Below are 12,937 nucleotides of genomic sequence, written 5' to 3'. Positions count from 1 at the left end.
CAATCCTCAAAGTCAAAAGCAAAATGAATCAACTAACCTAGCTGTAACTAATTGGTGGCATAATCCATAGAAAAGAACTTAAAACTTTAAACTACAGTAATTTGACTCTGTCTACCTATGAATACATACCCTAAGAGCAACAACAAAGAAAAGCAAAATAATTTAAATTATTTACAGTGAGTACATTGTTGGTGTTAGTAATCATATGGTCTCCAGACACTAGTATTATGAGATAATACAGATGAGTGAGGTCTTTGAGAACTGGAATTTTGGGCTTTGGAGAAGGAAAATAAAGATGAAGACCAGTGAAGATGAATAAGGTTAGTGGAATTCTTATAGTCCTGAATTTGAATTATCATCAGTGAAGTCACTCGTTTATTTAATTTTTTAATATTTATTTTTAAAATATCTATTTAAAAATATTTCCTAGTTCTGTGCACTGAAAAGACCTAGAAACAATGACTCATTGCATATAAGACATACCCCTAGCCACCAGACTATGATATCTAAATGACTTTCCCATTAAAAGGGAGTAGAGACCTTGGAGAACTGTTTGGTATTAGGGCCAGGGAAGAAAACAAACAAGAGGTAGAAAGCAAGGAACCTATAAGGAATACTAGGTTTATGACAAAGGGACTCTGGAATCAACATGAACAGACTCGTACTAATGAAACACACAAAAATTTGATCATCAGTTAAAATGCTATTAATAATAGATTGACAAACATCAAATATGAAAAATCCAAATTTTATGATGACATTAAAAAAAGGAGATCCCTGAATGGCCACCTGTCATTCTAACAAATCAATTACATATTTTAAAGTAAAGAGAGAAGTGAAGCAATTTTCCTGCCTTTTTTATATGAACTGTATCTCAGATAATCAAGACTTGAGATACTTTTCCTTTCTGTAGGTGTCTTTTAGCTAATAAGTGAAGAATGAATGATAGGATATTACCACTTTACAATAACAGGCTGAGGTAATGACCACCAGGTAACTGTTAATGTCACAAGAAAAAGGACTAGAAGGCATCCTGCACCTCCTGATGAAGCCCTGTAACTTATTAGTGAATGTTAGATCTCAATTTGATGAAGGCTTTTGATGTGAGTACCAGTTTTCAGAAAGAAAAAGAACAAAAGAATGCATAAAGAGACACCATCCGGATGCAATCAGCAAAATCTAGCCTTGAAGAACTCTAACCTACCTTCAGCCTGATTTCCTCCACAAATAAATTGCAAGGGGAAAAAAGGTGAAGAGGAATCATAGACTAAAATAGACTTAAAAGATGTATCAACCAATTGCAGTATTTGGAACTTATTCAGATCTGGATTCAATAAATGGTTATGGAAAAAATATGCATCTGACAATTGGGGAAACTTATGCACTGGATACTTGATGATATTAAGGAACTATTATTAACTTTAAAAGTGTGATAACAGCAGTATGTGGTTACATTGTTTTAAAATTCACATCTTTTAGAGACATACTGAAATATTTATGGTTAAAAAATATTTCTGGGATTTGCTCCCATTTAATCTGGGGGGAAGGAGAGGTGGTGGGGAATGTAGGTGAAATGTACACAATCATTGTCAAAACTGGGGCTGAAATACATTTTCTCTCTACCTCCAGGTATCCTTTAGATTTTTTATGATAAGCCTTTATGATATTTAGTATGTCACTTAGGGTTGATCTCAGAGATTATATTATAGAAATAAGTATTTCTGTGAAACAGTAAGAAAGTTCTCAGGTTAGGGATTTTTTTCATCCCATTCCCCAAAGTACATTCATAATATGATATAGTTAAATTTATTAAATATCAAGTATTTGCCAGACAGTTGTTCTAGTCACTTTACATTTATTATCTTGCTTGAAACTTACCTGAAATGTATGAAGAAATTCCACTGTCTTCACTTTTCAGATCATGCTGAGAGATTAAATATCTTGAGCCAAGACACAGCTAGCAGAGGATGGAGCCAGTCTTGCAACATAGCCCTTTTGGCTTTCAATGCTGTGTTCCCCCAGCCACCCCTGCTTAGTTCGAACAGTGCACATGAGTGCAGCATTTGAGTGACAGTGTCTGCCATTATGTATATATTTTTTCTGTTTTCTTGATCAGCAGTCTTTGCCCAGATTCAAGTCTTTTGGGGAAGATAATAATTTGCATTTTGGCTAAATCAGAGACTCCAAAACTAGTCAGCCTGCTCCAAGGCAATACTAGCCACTATCTGAATCTTTAATGAGGCAAGCTGTTCCCCTTCCCCACTAGATGGGGAAAGCACACATTTGGTTTTGACATTCATCTTAATTGTTCCAAGGCGGTTTTCCCTAGGATAGCGTATTCAAATGTAGTGCTGCTGTTAGGCAGGGTAGGTAGGATGGTGCATCCTAATGTGAGACCTTCTCATTATCATGCAGAGGCACAAGGGAGGAAAACCTGTGGCAAGAAAGAAAGAAATGACATTTTCAGTACTAGAGATGAAAACAGTCCTTGGATAAAACTCTGATGTTGCCCCAGGGGAATAGCTCCCTCATTTAGGATCCAGGGGAGCTTAGAAAATCCTTTATAAGGCAAACGTTCAAGTCATCCGTGGACTGTCAGAACATTTTACATAAATCATCTCCAGGTGAGTAAATTAAAAACCTCAAGTCAGTAAAATCTTTTGTACAAAGTGGCCTTCTTCATTTCTTGAAGCGACTATAATTTGTGATAATTGAGGCTTTATTGTTAAAGTAGCAGCCTGAGAGGATGATTAAAACACATTTTTGGACTTTAAGAGGTTCAATAATTGATTCTGAATACATAAAACTATAGGGATTTGAGAAGCCTTGATTGATCCAGTTATTTATTTATTTATTTATTTTTTATCTCCCACCTCATGAAAATAGACGCAATGTGGGCACTTTTCCTGAAATGAATAATAAATTAAAAATGAAGAAATTCTTTAAGTCATGTTTTTTAAAAAGTACTAAGGGGTCTGGGGATATAAATAGTACAGTGGTAGAGTACATGCCTAGAATGCTGAAGACCCTGGGTTCCATCCCTAGCACCACAAAAATAGGTAAATAAGTAAGTAAATAAAGTTAAGAAAAATATATATAGATATACATACACTAAGAAGCTCAATTCCTACTTGGCCAATGACTATTTAGAAATTTGCTACAAGATTGGTATGCTTATATGATTGGTATGATTATATGCCTTTCAAACTTGAAATTAGTTGTCCCTGCTCTTTCCTATGGGTGTATTTCTCTGTACCCCCAGCAAAAATAACCAGATCAAACCCTCTATAGTTTCTGTCTCTTGGGGAAAAGGGGAAACAAATTGGCATGGCCTGTTATAGTCTCTTCTTTGGTTTAAATGTAAAAATTACCTTTATACCCAGAGATACTTCTCATTGTCTGCATAGATATTTATCAGTTTCCAGATACGTGGTCATCGAGAGATTCAACTTAACTAGAGATTGCTCCATGAGTTAAAATGTGGTTACTTTGAACAAGAATTTAATGTTAAGCCACTGAACTTATTACTTGTAAAATATGTGTGTCACTTAGGATTCTCTGCCAAACCAAGTCACTGGCACCTCTGCTTCTTCATTTCAAAATATTGTGTAATAACAACCCAAATTAGCAAGAATTGTTTAAGACTTTAACTCCTAAAATACAAAAAAAAAAAAAAAAAAAAAAAAAAAAAAGAAATTATACAAGAATGAATGCTAGGATTTCCTTCTAGATCTTAAAATATAGCAAGACTTTGTGATGCTTATGCTTCATGCTCTTGAAGGAGAGCTATGACTATCTCTTTACGTAATTCGAAATCTCATTATATCAGAACAGTTCATAATGCACAGTTCATAGGGCATATGGTCCTGATACACTGCAAGTCTCACCACCAGGGTCAACCAGGAAAATCTCATCTACCCCACTTCTTTTTTGCCTTCAGGAGATGATGTCACCCCCACAAAATGAAAGTGATGGAAACCTTCTGGGTGTGTCCCCTCCCCTACCTTTAGCTTTCCCCCACAGTGCTCTGCACCCATATCTCCCTGTGAAGTCTTTTTTTCCCCCTCTCTAAAGCTTTTTATGTTTCTTATCTCTTCCCTACATCCTTCTTCTGAGAACTCCCTGCCATAGTTACTCTCTCTTTTTAGCCTCCTAAATTATAGGCTCTTTGTAGTCTGTCTTCAAAGTTGTTCAGACCTCTTCTCTCTAGAAAATATTTTTCACTCGCCCCCAGTGGCCTCATCCAAAGCCAGGATCCTTTGATGTGAGACCTGTTTCCTTTTTTTATTTTTCTCATTCATTTTCTTTTCAAACTGCCCTCCATACATTCTATCCCCATTACATACTTTCCTGACTTCAAGTCCTGTCTTTAGGCTGATGACACCTCTGGATGGAACTCCACCCTTCACCGCTCTCTGTGTTTTAGGACCAATTTCTTCTGCTTTGTACCTCATCATTTCCTGCCCAGCTGTGTTCCCAACTCCTTTGAGATGAGTCCTGAAGTCCCATTGATCCCTCTTTTCCTCTTTTGCGATTGTAGATTCTAGGCTTAAAATTATGGACAAATGTATGTATGTTGGTTTTTATTTCCCCAATAAAATTTTGTTTCTTGAGACCTTATTGCATGCTTTTCTCCTCTAAACTTATTCCCGACCAGATCTAGAGAAATAGCAAGAACCAAATGGTTGTTAAATATTAGAAATCAAAGAATATATTCTTTTGGGGAGAAAGCCTTGTTTAACTGGCAGGTGAGTGATAGCACTTCAGAGTTATTGACCTAAAAAATTGTAGCTATTTTATTTTCATTCTCAGCAATAAGTGTTCACTGAACCTTTTCATGGCATGTGGCATTTTATTGGATTATAGAATGTCTGTAGTTCAGTTTTAGAATATTCAATCATCTCCAGAAACTGAAAATCTGTTTACAAATTTATCCATGGTCTAGTTTCATAATAGACCAAACAACACAGGCATGTGTGCATGAGCAATAATGGTACATAGTTAATGTGTAAACACAGGCAGCTGCTGTGGGGTGTACCGATAAGGTGTCAAACAGAGGATGATGTTGAGTTAACAGAGTGAATACCCTAAGGGAGATGGATTTCAGGTAGATTTCTATTTAAAATTATGAAAACAGAAGACTGGCGCAGTAAGAATAGCTTGAGTTAAGGATCAAAGACTGAAGGCAGTCATTAGAGTCAGTATAGGAAGGTGGGATGGAAGTAAATCCAGAGGTGTAGGCTTAAACTTGAAAACAGTCTCAATACAAGACTTTGTTCTCCCCTTGTCATACTAAATTATTGTCGTATCTATAGACACGTCATTTGCTCACATAATAGCAAGCATTGATGTAATGTTTGCACTTCTTGTGTTGAATTTTCAACTACGGAGTACAACATTGCTCCCTTCCTTTCTCCCGAATTGTTCTTCCTGTCACCAATGTTTCTGTTTCTGTTTCTTTTTACCTTGGGACATCACTGACTTCAGCCCTAGTTGCCTGCCATGGCCAGATTACCTGATACAGTCTAATACAATCTAGTGTCCCTGGTGAGTGGCAGCACTCCTGAGCAGATGCATCCCTTTGTTTCCCCATACATGTATGGAAGACAGAGGGGAAAGCCTGAGACTGGGCATTAGACAGATCTGGATTGAATTCTGATTTTTCCAATTGCTCAACATGTGAGTTTGCTATTTCCTTATCATCTCAGAATAATACTCTTTATGTATAAAGAAGAGGGCATTAATTTTCATCTTTAATGTTACTGAGTGGAATGATGAGAAAATGTACCCCCCATGCATAGCCCAGTTTCTAGCAGAATCAGTGCTTCTCAGTGCTTTTCAACTGGTAATTGCTAGAACACTTGCTTCAGAATCACTTAAAATGAAGATCCTGGGTATTCAATTTAAATGTGCAAGGACCTGCCTGAGAATCTCCATTTTAAGCAAATTTACCAGGTGAGTATTCAAACTGAGTTTGAAAATCCCTGAGATATCCATATTTGTTCCCATCTTTCTCCCCCTCCTTACTTTCTCTCACTTTTCTTTTTTCTTTTCTTTTACCTCATTTAACAAGACATTGTGCGCAAGGTACAAGAACTCAAGGTGCTGACTACATTATGTCCTCTGTCAAGTTATTTTCACCTTTCAGTTTCATTTTTCTCTTAGGCAAAAAGAAAATTGCCCACTGCTTTAGTCACTATGTAGAATAAATTGAAAGGAAAGGCCCCCACACAAAATGATAACCCCAACAGAAGTAATTGGAGTTGTTGTAGGGGTCTCTCTTAATTAAAAACAAGAGGTAGCAATGTTCAGATGTGATTTATAACAATGTAGTGTTATTCCAGCACCAGAATGAACATGAGGTAAAGGTGCTTGTCTTGTGCAAACTTTAAGGATATACCAGACATTCAGGAATAAAGATAAACAATATTTTATTTCAGTATTTTTATAAAATAGAAATTAATGCAAAAATTCCATGATGAGCAAAATATCAAAGTTTTAACTAAAGATAGGATTGGCATTGCCATTTTGTTCTTGAGTTCTAACAAGTCTTGCCCTGATGCTGGTATGGAGCTAAATGATTGCATTAAAATATTGTTTATCTTGACTGGTGAGGGTTTTGGCGTCCCCTTATTTTTCACACCTAGCACAAGTACCTTATTTGTCTCCTGTAGTCCTGATCCTGGCTTATCTCCCTACTGAATCATTTCAATATTTAGTTAGCTAAAACAGGACAGGCCATTTCCATGCATTTATTTTTTGCCAGAATCTTCCCTTAGACTTTTTGATAACATTTGTACTAATACTCTATTTTGTGACATAGGTATTGAAAAATATCTACATTTTGAGAATGTCAGCATGGATGTCAGGGATTCAGATATGTCCCAGAAAGAAACATGATTTTGCAAATGACTGTGTCACCTAAAGATTGTATTAGGTGGAAAAAGAAGTAACAGGACTGTAAATCTAGTGTTAGGGGCTCATTTCCTTTGTTTTCAATGGGATTTGGAAAAATAGGAGTCAACAAAAAAGGAAAAATGTTCAAGTAGATCAGACTCAGACTGGCAAGAGAAGTGATCACGGAAGGAGATTTTTGTATAATTAAATGTCAGTTTGCATTTTGAAATATTGCCTGCTGCCTCCCACTCAATCACCAAGTGAGATGAGAGGGAACATTCTCTGTGCAAACCCAGAACTGACAGCAGCACTCATTGGGTTCTCTGGGAAGGCTGAGCCATAATCAGAAGACCAGAGCAATTGTTTTCACAAGGCACCAATGCTACCAATAAATGACATGGGGCACTGTGACTTCCCCCAATAAGCAAAGTAGATACACAGCAAACAAAAGAAGTCTGTATAAACCTATGGCATTTTATAACAGAGAAGATCATATAGAGGTCATCCGGTTCATTCTCCTTCCTTTACAGAGAGGAATTTGAACTCTACACAGATGAGTGGCTTCTTAAGGTCATTCAACTACCAAGTGACTGACAGAGCTGTCACTTCCACTTGATGGAATTTTTTTTTTTTTTTTTTTTTTTTAGGTTGTGGAGGATAAGAAGCACAAGAAGTGGCCCTGTCTCCTGTTCCTTGTAGGCAAATGACTTTGAAGTCATTAGCTCTGATGTGGTGGCACTGGGAAGTGGGGAGACACTCCTGGATTATCCAAACACATATATTCATTAGCATTCCAAGAAATACCTTATTTCTTCCTTCCCCATTCCATCAATTACATAATGCAAACTCACTGAATCAGAGTCTGCAGGGGCAGGACTTGGGCATATGGATAGTGGCTGAAGGTCCCCATGTGCTTTCCGTGTGCCCCTGCATTAAACATAGCTACGTTGGAAGTGTACTTCTCCCTGACACATATACCTGTGTCAATCAATTACAACTTAATATGAATGAATTCAAGAATAGGCTTGAGTGGAGACACACAGTAAAGCACAAGAGCCCCTCAGAAAGGAAAGAAAAAGCAAAAGGAAGAATTCTCCAGAAGCAAACATTGCCTCTTTTCCGTTTTGTCCAGTCCAGAGAAGATTGGGAGGTGCTTAGATCCAGGCAGCAGTCCTACAGGGAATTTGTTTTTTTGCTCTTACTTTGATGCTACTTGAGAATCTTACTTTTGGGGATTTGTTTTTATGGACAACACTGTGCTATTCATCACCCCAGAATGGTCTCGTTTCTCACTTCAGACGTAGAGATGGAGTTAGTCATGCTCCTGCCGTCGTGGTGCACTCGTACTCATAGCTGGTTCACGAGGGGCTCCTTACTTTTGTTTCCTGATATTCTCATTCCCTCTTTCATCCCCAAATGGGCAAGCATTTTCATGTGTTACACACAAGTGCTTTTAAAATCATTCCAACATACTGTGTTAAGTGCCTTAGTATCTTTTGCATTCTTCATCTGGGTCATTGAGGGGAAAGAGAAAGAAGAAAAGAGCTTAATGTTTGCTTCAGTACACTTCCAGCAGACAGACGTTCCTGGGGGTTATTGGATGCTTCATTTCAAAATTCTCTCCAGTCCTCTCTCAGTTTTTCTTTGTGGTACAATACCACATGAACTTCACTTGTTGATGTGAATGTGGCGTCTCAGGAATTCAAACTAGCAAATCCAGTCTAGCCCAGGCATCGCCGCATCTCGTCATCGCCTTCTCTACAATCCTAGGTGCGTAGGATGGTTGATGCCTGCTGCCTATAAACTGAAAGAATCTCATACACATTTATAAATTGAAAATTTTGAAAGTGGTCTACAGACTGATGCAGTCACCAGTAGATATTAGGATTTATTAGAGTGGCTGAACAAATTGTATGCAAGCTGTTCTTTAAGTTGTTTTTTTTTTTCTGAGTATAAATTAGAGTGATTTTTAACAACTTCTAACTTGGAGATTAAGAACCTATCTAAAAATAATTAGGGGATATACTTCATGAGCATTTTATAGAGTAAATTTGGCAATTATACTTAGGCAACAAATAAATTTGTTTTTCACTATTTTCCCAATTTTTTCCTACAACAGACTTAAGTCAAAGTCAAGTATCCCTTTCATGGGGAGAGTGGGAATGTAAAGATTTTAAATGTCATCGAGCAATGGCAAAGAAACATTTTTTTCAGATCGATTTTTAAAGGGCAAAAGGCCATTTAAAAGAAAATCAATATGGAAAGAACAGGTGGTCAGGAGTGGCAAGAAATTAAAAGTTCAAGCAGAATCAACTTGTCATCAGACTCTTATCCCATACATCCCCCTTTTGGGTCCTCTTTACCTGCCTTCTTTGTTTCAAATGGATTGCAGCTGGCAGTGCTAAGATGACACTGAGCAGGTCACAGTGGCATCCTCTTTTGTGCAATTTGAACAGTTGGTGTTGCCTCAGGACCATTAGGACCCTGATTTTCAACAAGGCATTTTTTTTCTTTGCTCTTCTGGCCAGCTTTTGATTTTGATTCTCCTAATCAGATGTCTGACAGTCTTACTTGCTCTGATATTTGAGTTGTTCTGGCCTGTTCCCATCACTGTCTTTTACATACCTGACCTTCATCTCAGTCACTGGATCATCTTCTAACTGTACTGCCTTTGGGATTAATTTCCTCCAACAAGTCTTACGGGTCATTTCCTGGTGGCCACATCAGACACACCAAAGCTGCCAGCTTTGAATCTTGACCTGCTGTCCTAAATTCTCAAGAGAGTTTTAAAAATGGCTATTTTCTTCTCATGTTACTTGAGCATGTTACACTTGCTGTGTGTTTTGACCCAGGAGAACACAGTCCCTTGTCTAAATCTATCTTTGTTCCCTATTAGTGGAAGTAGCTTATAATAGGGTAACTACAAGGGGAAGATAAGAACTTGCCAAAATTCCAGATGAAATTTCTCACAGGAGGTACTGGTTTTAAACTCACGGATGCCTCCATATTAACTATTACCTGTGTGTGTGTGTGTGTGTGCGTGTGTGTGTCTTTTCACTTGAAGCATTGCATTTTCAATTCTTCCAGGTCAGATTTTAAAAGATTATAACAGAGGAAGAAAATGAAAATCATATTTAGTTAAAAGTTTCACTCTCTAACCTGAAAAAGCATAGAAGAAAACTTATACTCTCTATATTTGAATACCCACAGATGTTCAAATGTTAAAACTTTGCATCTACTGCACAATTAATGCAACTTCTATGACTTTTGAAAGAACACATAACAGATGATACCTAAGATTTGTTTCAGTGAATTAATTATGGAGCCATTCCTTTATCTGACAGTAGTTCAGAGTTTCATAGAAATTCACCTTCTGACTTTCAGAACAGCAAAATAGACAAACCTCTACTATCCAGATTTTGTGGGTGAAGCAACAAGAGACATTTTTTGGAAAAGCCATACAGATGTTATTTACTAGATGTGTGTTCAGCAACTCTGGAATCAGAGCTCTAGGAGAGAAGCTGGGCAGTGCCTTCCTCCTGCCTCTGACAAGAGTACATGGAATGGTCACTCAGACACAGTGCAGTCCCTTTCAGCAGGTTGGAGAGGAGGACAGTGCATAACCACAGTCTTCAAGAAGGAATATTATACTGCTATCTAATAAGAATTTTTGCTCTTGTCTCACACCCTCCTGATTATCTCACCAGGTACCTACCCTGTAGTTATAACCTTTTACACCGTTGTCCCATATATCCTTAGCACATTAAGAGATATTGTGTTGAGTTTTAGGTTTCTATACCTCTGTGTCTTTTCTGCTATGTATCATGTTTACAATTATAATGTCAATTACAAAATCATATTTAAAAATTAAGAATTTCTGCAAAGTGGGAAGGGAAGGGTTTTTCTTTTTTAAGCTAAAGGCAGAGGTAAGAAATGAAAAGGTGGATAGATTTGAATATATTAAAAATAAAATGTATGGTCTGGGAATGTGATGTGGTTGTAGAATGTTTACCTGGAATGCATGAGGCCCTGGGTTCAATCCTCAGCACCACACAAAAAAATAAATAAAATAAAATGTTCGTCGAAAAATCATTATGAACAAAATGAAAAGATGAACTAAATTGGGAAATATCTGTAACAGATGAGAGACAGAACTAATGTGTTTAATATACAGAAAATATCCCTTAAAATCTGTTAGGGAGACAAGTTTCAATTAGAAGAAGAAGAAGAAAAAAAAAAAGCAAAGGTCATGGACAGAAAATTCACTATGATACATGGTCAGTGTGCATATGAAAAACTGCCCAATTATGCTGGCAAAAAAGTACATTTAAAAACATGCTGTGCTTGTCAGATTGACTGAGTTCTTTAAACAGCTTCCCCAGTGTTGCCAGAGTAGGAAATAAACATTCACATACACTGCTGATAGAAGTATAAATCTGTACAGCTTATCTAGAGGTCAAATTGGCCATATGTATTAAAAGTAGATCCACAAATTTTACTTTAAAAATTATCTTAAGGGGATAACCTTAGATATGCATAAAGATACAAATATAAGAAAAATCTTTCCTAATAATATTTTAAATGGTCAGAAAATGAGAAAACAAAACAAAGCAGAGCAAAATAAAACTTGTTATACCACCATCTCCAGGTTTTAGAAGAATGTGGTGGTTTTAGGTGGTCCTTGATTCTTTTCCAACTGAAGGTGTTGGTGACAAATGACTACCAATGCCTTAAAAGTTAACTGATATTCCGTAGTCCTGCCCATGTCTTCCCTTCCTGGAGTCCCTGTATACCAACAGTGAGACCCTAACTTGGCTAAATTATTTCTGTAAAGTTGTCATTTTTAGGATGAATATTGACTTAGCTGTTGGGGCTGGGGTGTAGCTCAGTGGCAGAGCACTTGCCTAGCCTGCATAGGCCCTTGGTTTGATTCCCAGCCTTGCAAAAAATACAATAAACAGACTTAGCTGTTTACTTTCTGGCATGGTGCCAGTGCTTTCTTAGGAAAATGTTCATGATGGCCTGCCTGCTTTGGCAATGGCAGTGGCAGGATCAGGGCTGCAACGTCAGTCCTTGCCCAGGTCTTCACACTTGGTGACGTTTTAAAGCTTACTCTCCCGTGCTTTGCTGCTGTCTCAGCTGCACAGCTTTGTCGGGCAGGACAGAGGGCAAGTGGAATCCAGATGGCTTCATTATAAAGAAGACCATGTAGCCCAACCAATCAGCATTTCTCTTTGCTAAAGCTGGAGGTATACCATACACACATTTTAGGTAAATACTAAAAGCTGCGTTAAGATCAATATTTGGACAAGAATAAAGTCTAATTCTATCATTAAAATAACTATTGATATATGGAAATAGAAAATTACATCATGAGGTTTTGTGTTATTTAATTATCCCCTTGGGGTAATAATTTTGTGGTGGCAAAACTGGTCTTTTGCTTTTGATTCATTCTCAAAAGTTGAGAAGAATTCCCAAGTAGAAATTTTTTTTTTTTCTAGAAAGGCTCATACCATAATGAAATTAAAGAAATAAAAATTAAATATAGTGCTTGAAGATTATTTGTTTAATATTATGAAACTTGTACATCACACAGTTCTCCAAAGATTGTAATTATGGTGTAATCTAATTTATATCCTAATTGTATTTAACTGTTTATAAATATTTGTATCTCAAAGTGAGTATTTATTAAATTTAGTTGTCAATCTATTTCCCTGTTTAATGGCTTAAAATTTTTTAGTAATTTTTTTACATAAAATTCACAGCTTTCATAATTAACATTAATTATTATAATATTTTATTCTTGTAATAGGAAACACATTTTTCTGTCTGCTAATCTTGATGTATTAAGCATATAAGGATATGTTCAATCCTAGTTTTATCTAAAATGCACATATATAGTTGAAATTTACATTCTGGCATTAAGAGTAAGATACATCACATGTTCTCATTACTGACATTGTTATGTTATTTGCACGCAATGGGAACTCAGAGGGCTTCAAAGATCAAGAGTGCCAGTAAAGACACCGATCTACGTAGA

At 36.8% G+C, this 12,937-nt stretch overlaps 1 protein-coding gene across 8 annotated transcripts in view; it reads left to right on the top strand.

Annotated features, from left to right (window-relative positions):
• The window catches only part of ZNF385B (zinc finger protein 385B), a 361,157-nt gene that overhangs the window by 65,502 nt on the left and 282,718 nt on the right, over positions 1 to 12,937 (top strand). The window contains exon 1 of one of the 8 annotated variants that reach the window (XM_079132973.1): positions 2,606 to 2,624. The exons of the other annotated variants lie outside the window; for them this stretch is intronic. The gene's annotated coding sequence lies outside the window, so the exon portion shown is untranslated. Of the gene's footprint in view, positions 1 to 2,605; positions 2,625 to 12,937 lie in introns of those variants that run through there. 8 annotated transcript variants of the gene reach the window in all.

Source organism: Sciurus vulgaris (assembly GCF_902686455.1).
Source record: "Sciurus vulgaris genome assembly, chromosome: 3".
NCBI classification, from domain to species: domain Eukaryota; kingdom Metazoa; phylum Chordata; class Mammalia; order Rodentia; family Sciuridae; genus Sciurus; species Sciurus vulgaris.
Note: the sequence above shows the minus strand (reverse complement) of the source record. Positions and strands in the feature narration are given on the sequence as shown.